This window comes from Callospermophilus lateralis, unplaced genomic scaffold (genome assembly GCF_048772815.1).
Source record: "Callospermophilus lateralis isolate mCalLat2 unplaced genomic scaffold, mCalLat2.hap1 Scaffold_63, whole genome shotgun sequence".
Lineage (NCBI taxonomy): Eukaryota > Metazoa > Chordata > Mammalia > Rodentia > Sciuridae > Callospermophilus > Callospermophilus lateralis.
In genome coordinates this window covers 13,424,025-13,432,296 of record NW_027514713.1, presented here as the reverse complement: position 1 = coordinate 13,432,296, position 8,272 = coordinate 13,424,025, and positions in this window count along the sequence as shown.

The window sequence follows — 8,272 nt, the reverse complement described above, 5'->3', positions numbered from 1 at the left end:
AGAAACCTGAGCTCCTGGCTAGACTACAGAAAGATGGAGTGAATCAGAAGGACAAGAACTCCCTGGGAGCAATTCTGCAACAGGTGAGGGCATCTAGGGAGAGGTCCTTCTGTATAACTTCTTGTTGAGAAGTTCACTAAGAGAGTTTATTATCATTTAATCTTTTTATTATTGTAATAGAGAAATTCAGAGTAATTTGATCAATGGTGCATGAAATATGTAATTGCCTAATATTAAGTTAAATCATCTTTTTTTTCTTTCCCCTTTTTTATTGGTACATTATAGTTGAACTCAATGATGAGATGTGTTGTTACATACGTGCAGACAATATAAACATATACTTTGGCCAATAGCACTCCCCAGAACTTCCCACACTCCGTCCCTCCTCATTTTTTAAATTATTTTTTAAATTTATATATGACATCTGAATGGATTACAATTCTTATTATGCATATAGAGCTCAGTTTTTCATATCTCTAGTTGTATATAAGGTATATTCAAACCAATTTGTGTCTTCATGCATCTACTTTGAATAATAAAGACCATCACATTCCAATATCATTTCTAACCCCATGCCCCCTTTCTTCCCCTGCAACCCCTCCACCCTACATAGAGTCCCTCTATTCCTCCAATGCTCCCTCTCCCTACCCCACTATGAATCAGCCTCCTTATATCAGAGAAAACATTTGGCATTTGTTTTTGGGGATTGGTCAATGTCAATTAGCATTATCTTCTCTAGCTCCATCCATTTTCCTGCAAATGCTATGATTTTATTCTCTTTTTTTTGGAGTAATATTCCATTGTGTATATATGCCAATTTTTCTTTATCCATTCATCTACTGAAGGGCATCTAAGTTGGTTCCACAGTTTAGCTATTGTGAATTGTGCTGCTATAAACGTTGATGTGGCTGTGTCCCTATAGTATGCTGTTTTTAAGTACTTTGGGTATACTTCGAGGAGAGGGATAACTGGGTCAAATGGTGGTTCCATTCCCAATTTTCCAAGAAATCTCCATATTGCTTTCCATATTGGATGCACCAATTTGCAGTTCCTCCAGCAATGTATGAGTGCACCTTTTTCCCCACATCCTCACCAATGCTTATTATTGCTATTCATAATAGCTGCTATTCTTAAAGGAGTGAGATGAAATCTTAGAGTGCTTTTGATTTGCATTTCTCTAATTGCTAGCAATGATGACCATTTTTCATATATTTGTTGATTGATTATTTATCATCATCTGAGAAGTGTCTGTTCAGGTCTTTGGCCCATTTATTCATTGGGTTATTTGTTTTTTTGGTGCTTAGTTTTTTGAGTTCTTTATATAACCTAAAGATTAGAGCTCTATCTGAAGTGTAAGGGGTAAATATTTTCTCCCAAAATGTAGGCTTCCTACTCACCTCACACATTATTTATTTTTCTGAGAAGAAACTTTTTAGTTTGAGTCCATCCAATTTATTGCTTCTTTTTTTAATTTTTTTATTGTTAGTTGTTTAAAACATTACAAAGCTCTTGACATATCATATTTCATACATTTGATTCAAGCAGATTATGAACTCCCATTTTTACCCCGTATATATATTGCAGATTCACATCGGTTCCATATCCACTTTTTTACATACTGCCATACTAGTGTCTGTTGTATTCAGCATTTAGTCAAAAACTAATTGAAATGTGGGCTTATCTTCATGTGCATCAAATTTTACCATAAAATTCCATTAAGAGTAGGCAAGGGGCTGGTGTTGTGGCTCAGAGGCAGAGTGCTTGCCTAGTATACATGAGGCACTGGGTTCAATCCTCAGCACTATATAAAAATAAAGATATTGTGTCCAACTATAACTAAAAAATAAATATTTTTTTTAAAAAGAATAGGCAAGAAGTTCTCTTCTGCCTTTAGTCTCAAATCACCTAAACTTTTGCCTTAATTTTCATTTGTTTATGTGTAGGTAAAGTTATACAGTATATTTTGTGATCTTTGGTAAAAGCCAGGATATTTTGCCACTACATAATTTAGAATGTCTCCTCTCTTGAATATAACTTTCTGCTCTCACTGGCCTGCTGTTTTCTGCCACCAAGTGTGCCGATATCAGTCCCATGTCTGCATTAAATTATATAAATGTGTTAATAATCTGAGCAGTATTAGCTTGATGAGTTCAGTATATACTCTGAGCAGTATTAGCTGTGATGAGTTCCCTTGCAATCACAAGCTTAAGTATAATAATAAGCCATTCTTTTAAATTAAGTCAATAGTTTGTCAGATTGTTAATTTCCTGTATTTTTCATACTGGCTTCAGATCCACCATCAATGGTGATCCATCTCTGTTTTTTCTAAAGCAATAACATTTCCAAATTTAAGTTGTTCTTAAATTTCATCATTAAAAAAAACAAAAAACCTATAGGCTTTCATCTGTTTTTCAAAGAATAACACTTTTAAATCTGTTTTTTATTAATACATTTCTTATATTCAAGATGTAATACTACATGTTATAAAAGAGAAAAACCACCAACTCCAGTTCAGGATTAGCCATTCCCTATCACCTCTGTCTGCCTCAAGGATCTTTTAGATCTGAACATCTTTTAGAAACAATTTAAATCCATATATCCCATAGAAGGTTTATGAGCTCCAAAGAAAGGATGAAAGAAAAAGTGAGGATGAGAGTGTGTGTTCAGTCTTACATTTGAGGAATTGAGAATCAGGTTACATTTGACAAAATATTTGGTACTTGCACCTCCAGAAAGGTTATGGATTACCTTCTAGGTTAATGGATGGAGAGGAAAAAATAATGGCAGAAGGGGTTCTCATAGAGACCAATCATAGTTGTATGGTCATATGTATCTAGATAGATATATCTAAAAATGTAGGTATACTTGACCTCTGAGCAATTGAGACATAGAGTTATTAGGATTGGTTGGTAGAATCTAATGTAAAGACTCATCCTTGCTGTATATTAGAATACTCCAGGGAGCTTTTTTAAAAATGCCAGTGCCAGAATTCCACCCCATAGCAATGAATCCAAGGGTCTGAAAATAGGGCCTGGGCACTGATATTGTATAAAACTCTTCAGAAATCTAATGTATGATATGGGCTGAAAACTGCTGGTTTTGTGAAAACATAGATACAAGGGCTACTTACATCTATCATTTGGGGGGCATTTGCTATGTGCTAGGCAATTCACTTGTGCACTCTCATTTAATCCTCAGAAGGAAGATAGCAAAAGCATATTTAGAATTTTTACTTAACAATTACCCTCTTGTTTCTTTTCCTGAACACTCCTGATAGCTAACATAAAATGACTTGTGCACCAATGAAACTGACTAAAAGTAAGCATGAAAGAGAAAGGGGAAAAAAATAACAAAATACTTAAATCATTCAAAAATTGGTTAGTCTGTCCCAGAGAAGCCAGCTGGCAAACAAGTTGCCTAAAATGATCAGTCATGGTTTTTCTTTGTCAATAAAGATATCTGCTGATTCGTTGCTTGTATAGTTGTTTTTTGTACATTGTAAACATTATTAATTCATCAAAGTAATAGCTATCTAAGGTAAACTAAGCTGCTAGCACCTAGTGAAATTTAAAAGCTTGTACCTGAATTTTAAAATGCTTGACATCCATCAGGAAATATGGATTGTTACTAAAATGGTATATATTTATAAAGCTTCTTCTTAGAATGATGGTTTTCCTGGAGAAAAAATAAATTTTAGAAATCACAAAAGCAACTAGATAAATCTGAATAATGTTCTTCTTAAGCTTAACATTTGGCTATTTGGCTCAAGCTTAACATTCATTTATTCTACTCATTTTAAGTATAATTGGCCTTCCGTATCTACTGGTTCCATATCTACAAATTCAACCAACTGTGTATCAAAAATATTCAAAATAAAATTACATCTGTACTGAAAAAAAGAAAAAAAAGAACATATGAAGCAATTTCACATTAATAGAGTAATTCTATTAGATGGAAGTTATGAGGCAAATGTGGTAGATTCATTTGTATATACTTCCAGGTGCATTTTAAAGAAAATAGAATCCCTAAATTAAAGTTGAATAAACCATCTGTGATAAGAGAGCAAGTTTAAAAAAATTGACTGTTATTGCTATTATTCCCTCTGCAAATATTGTTGAGAATATCATCAGCTGCAATATCTTGCTAGAACGGGAGTTCTTGTTTTCAGGTAGCATATGCTTTTTCCATGGTAATATTCATCTTGTTTGACTCTAGAATTTATAGTAAAATTCTTATGTGAGAATTCAGAGATCCATTTGTTAAATCCTCTAGTGTGCTGAAGTTGGCTTATACAAGCTCCTGAGAGCTGATAATTAAATTAAAAATATTTTGCAAGCTGGTTGGTTGTTAAGAATAATTATTATTAATGTTAAAACGATATAAACATTTACACAAATAAGTAAAGGTGATGTATTCTTGAAAGTTAAACACTTTCTATTTCACTTCATTTTATTGTTACCTGTATTCTTGAGGATATTTATTATTGAAGTTATTATTTTTGTGTGGTGGAAATGTGCTGTAACAGTGGGACACTCATAATTAACTATGTGTTAGTAACTGTAAGTTGGTAGTTTGAAATTGTCCAGAATGAGGCTGTTTATATCCCAGAAATTAGCATATGCTACAAATCAGAGGTCCTCCTCCCACACTTTTCTCTACCTCCTTGTATCTCTCTGGTTCTCTCAGAGAGAATTGTTGTAAGGATTACATTAAGCAAGATGCCAAAACTATTTTTTAGTTAATAAATTTTTCATGCTAGATAATTTGGGCAGTGGATGGAATGTGTTTTTCCAAGTCTTCACTGTTTTTCCAAGGAAGTGGCTAAGATTGGCAGAGTGGCCCAGGGCTGGAACTATTAGGGTCACAAGCATTTGCATTACAGTTGAACCCTCCCTTTAACAATGAGTTCAGCTACCACTTGTTTTATTGTGGCAAGAGACATTTGGCCTCAATATTTCCTTGAAGTTTGGAATATCAAGAGAATAATTTATTTCAATGAATATTAAGGGGCAAAATTGAGATTAGATTACATAGGAGAAATAAATGACCCATCTTGAAATACAGTATAAAATTTCAAAATATTTCTCTTAATTTTTAATTTTTTCATATGTGTCTTTTTCTTTATAGCTTATCCTAAGGAAAAAGATTCCAAAGGCTGTATTGACTGTTTGGGGGCTGGCAATAATCTTGGTTCAGTTTTATTGCTGCATGCCCCAAACTTTGGTGGGTTGGGTAAAACTGTGTGTGCATGCTCTTTTGCATGTGCACTGCATGTGTTTACTAACTAATGTTTTAATATTCAACTGGCTTCACCAAATGTAGTTAATGAGAATTAATTCTGACAGTTTTGTCCTCTTTCAGTGTTTCTAGCAGAAAGTCAAAGTCTTCTATGTAATCCTGAAAGTATAGCTTATTGCAGCAAATTATTTCTTTTGCAAATGTTGTATTCCCCATAATGAAAATATTTAAATATAAACCTTTGAACTTTTAAAATATAAACCTTTGATCTTATTTTAAGGTTTTATTCTCTAAAACAATCATTTAAAAAATTTTGGAGTCTATAAAATAGCTGCCTGAAAAAGAGAAAATTTAATGGGAATATTTAATGGGATTCTTTACTGAGATGTAATCAGCAAATAAAAGTTATATGTAATTATGGTGTACAACATGATATTTTTTATACACACACACACACACACACACACACACACAGTAGGAAATTATCACCAATCTAGTTAATGAACATACCCATTCCCTCACATAGTTATTATTTTTTGTGGTGGTAGCATTTAACATTTATTCCCTAAGCAATTTTCAAGTGTATAATACATTATGTAACATTTTCTTTGTTTATCCATTGATGGACACTTAGGTTGATTACATATCTTGACTGTTCTGAGTAATGCTTCAGTGAACATGGGTATGCAGATATCTCTTTGCATACTGATTTTGGATATATTTCCAGAGGTAATATTGGAGGATCATCATGATTCTATTTTTAATTTCTGAAGGTTCCTTCCTACTGTTTTCCATAATGGCTGTACTAACTTACACTCTTACTAACAATGTACTATAGTTCCCTTTTCTGCACATCCTCCTGTACACTTCTATTTTGTCTTTTTGATATTTGCCATCCTAAGGGATGTGAGGTGATATCATTGTGGCTTCAATTTATATTTCCCTGATCACTAGAGATGTTGAGCACCTTTTCATGCATCTGTTAGCTATCTGAATTTCTTATTTTGAGAAGTACCTATTTAGATCCATTTCCTGTATTTCAATGGGAGTATTTGTAGTGTGGTGTTGAGTTCCTTAATATGTCTTGGAATTTAGCCTACTAATCGAATATATAGTTTGCAAATATTTTTTTCCCATTCCATATATTGCCCTTTCATTTTGTTAATTACTTTACTTGATATGCGGAAGCTTTTTAGTTTGATGTAATCCCATTAATTGATTTTTGCATTTATTGCAAGCACTTTGGGTATTACATTCATTACTTATCTTTTTACTGGTAGTTTTATAGCTTCAGGTCTTTAAATATTTAATCCATTTTCAGTTGATTTTGAGTAGTGTAAAATAAGGGTCCATTTTCACTCTTCTGCATGCAGATATACAATTTTTCTAGTTCCACTTTTTAAAGAGAATTTTTTTCAGTCAGTTTTTTATTGCCGTGACGAAAATTGCCTGACCAGAACAACTTAGAGAGGAATAGTTTTGGGGGATTCATGGTTCAGCATTCTTAATCCACTGTTGGGCAGTTCTGTTGCTCTGGGCCCAAGGTGAGACAGCCCATCATGGCGTAAGGGTGAGATTTAGGGAAACTGCTTCCCTCCTGACCAGGTCAGAAAGCAGAGAAAGAGGGAAGGGGCCAAGAGGAAGAACTCCTCAAGGGCAAGGCCCCAGTGACCCATCTCCTTCAGCCATGCCCTACCTGCCTATAGTTAACTCCCATTCAAACTAGAATGGGCTGATCAGATTACAGCTCTCATAGTCAGGTCATTACCCCAGACATTTTCTGCATCAACACAGAAGCTGTGGACTGATATCTCAAATTCAAGGCATTGCTCTGTCTTTTGCTATTGTGTATTCCTGGTAACTCTTTTGAAGATAAATTGACTATAGATATTTAGGATTCTTTCTGAGATATTATTTTATTCCATTGATTTTTTTGTCTCTTTTTATGTCAGTGCTTTGATTTATTTACTATATAGATTTACTTTCTATCTAAATTATGTCTTAAAAATTTTATACTTTAAGAAAAATAATATCAAAAAGCCCTTGTAGAGCATATCATGTATATGATAAATTCATAGTACAATTGAATCCTGCTATTAATGATTTAAAATATTATTTTTGGATTTATCATAACATTGGGATGATTTTTACACTGGTTGAAATTGGTGTAGTGATTGCAGGATATTGACAGTGAATTTGCTTGTTCTTTCAATATGGCATTGACATGTCCCTTGAGGCACCTCACTTGCTTTTACCATTCCTTTATTTTTCAGAGGGTGTAAGATTGTATTGTCGTCTTCATAGTCTGTTTACCCGAGTGATAAGGTGAGTCTGGTTTCTATGTTCCAGAAATCTTAACTAGAAATATTTTTATTGCATATTAGAACTTGGATTATTTTGTCTTCTTCTGAAAGTGGAAATTTTACTTTATTTAGTATTTTAAGTAATTATTTATCTTAAAGTATGCCTTAATTTTTCTGAGACTCTATGCTGTGCCTTTCACTTTTTTATATTGAGTTCCAAAGTTATTTTGCTTTTATTACATGGTAAATTATAGACTTGAAAATGGAACAATCCACACTCAGTTAATATTAATAAATAATAGTTAACTGGAGAGAATTTGGAAATACCATGAACTCTGAATGTTTATCATTATGATTACTTGTATTTTAACCCTTTTAATTACATTGTATAATTAATTATTAGATATATAGTTTATCTTATGATAGTTCCTTCTAATAGTCTTAAGAAAAGTTTTATATTTGAAAATTTAAAATTTCTTTGAAATTACCAAATACAACTTTTAAATTTTATTCTTTCATGTATTTGTTACTGAAGAGATATGGCTTCTTTTATAGGAGGAATTAGGATTAGTTTTGTTTTTGACTTCGTGAAAGATCTAGAGTTTTATATTAAGATTACTAATAGATTAGATAGTGAGGAATATTATTGAAGCTTGGTAATATACATTAACTGATAGAACGTTAAATTTATTTTAGGTGGCTAGATGCTATTTGGAGTTTAATAGCTAGAT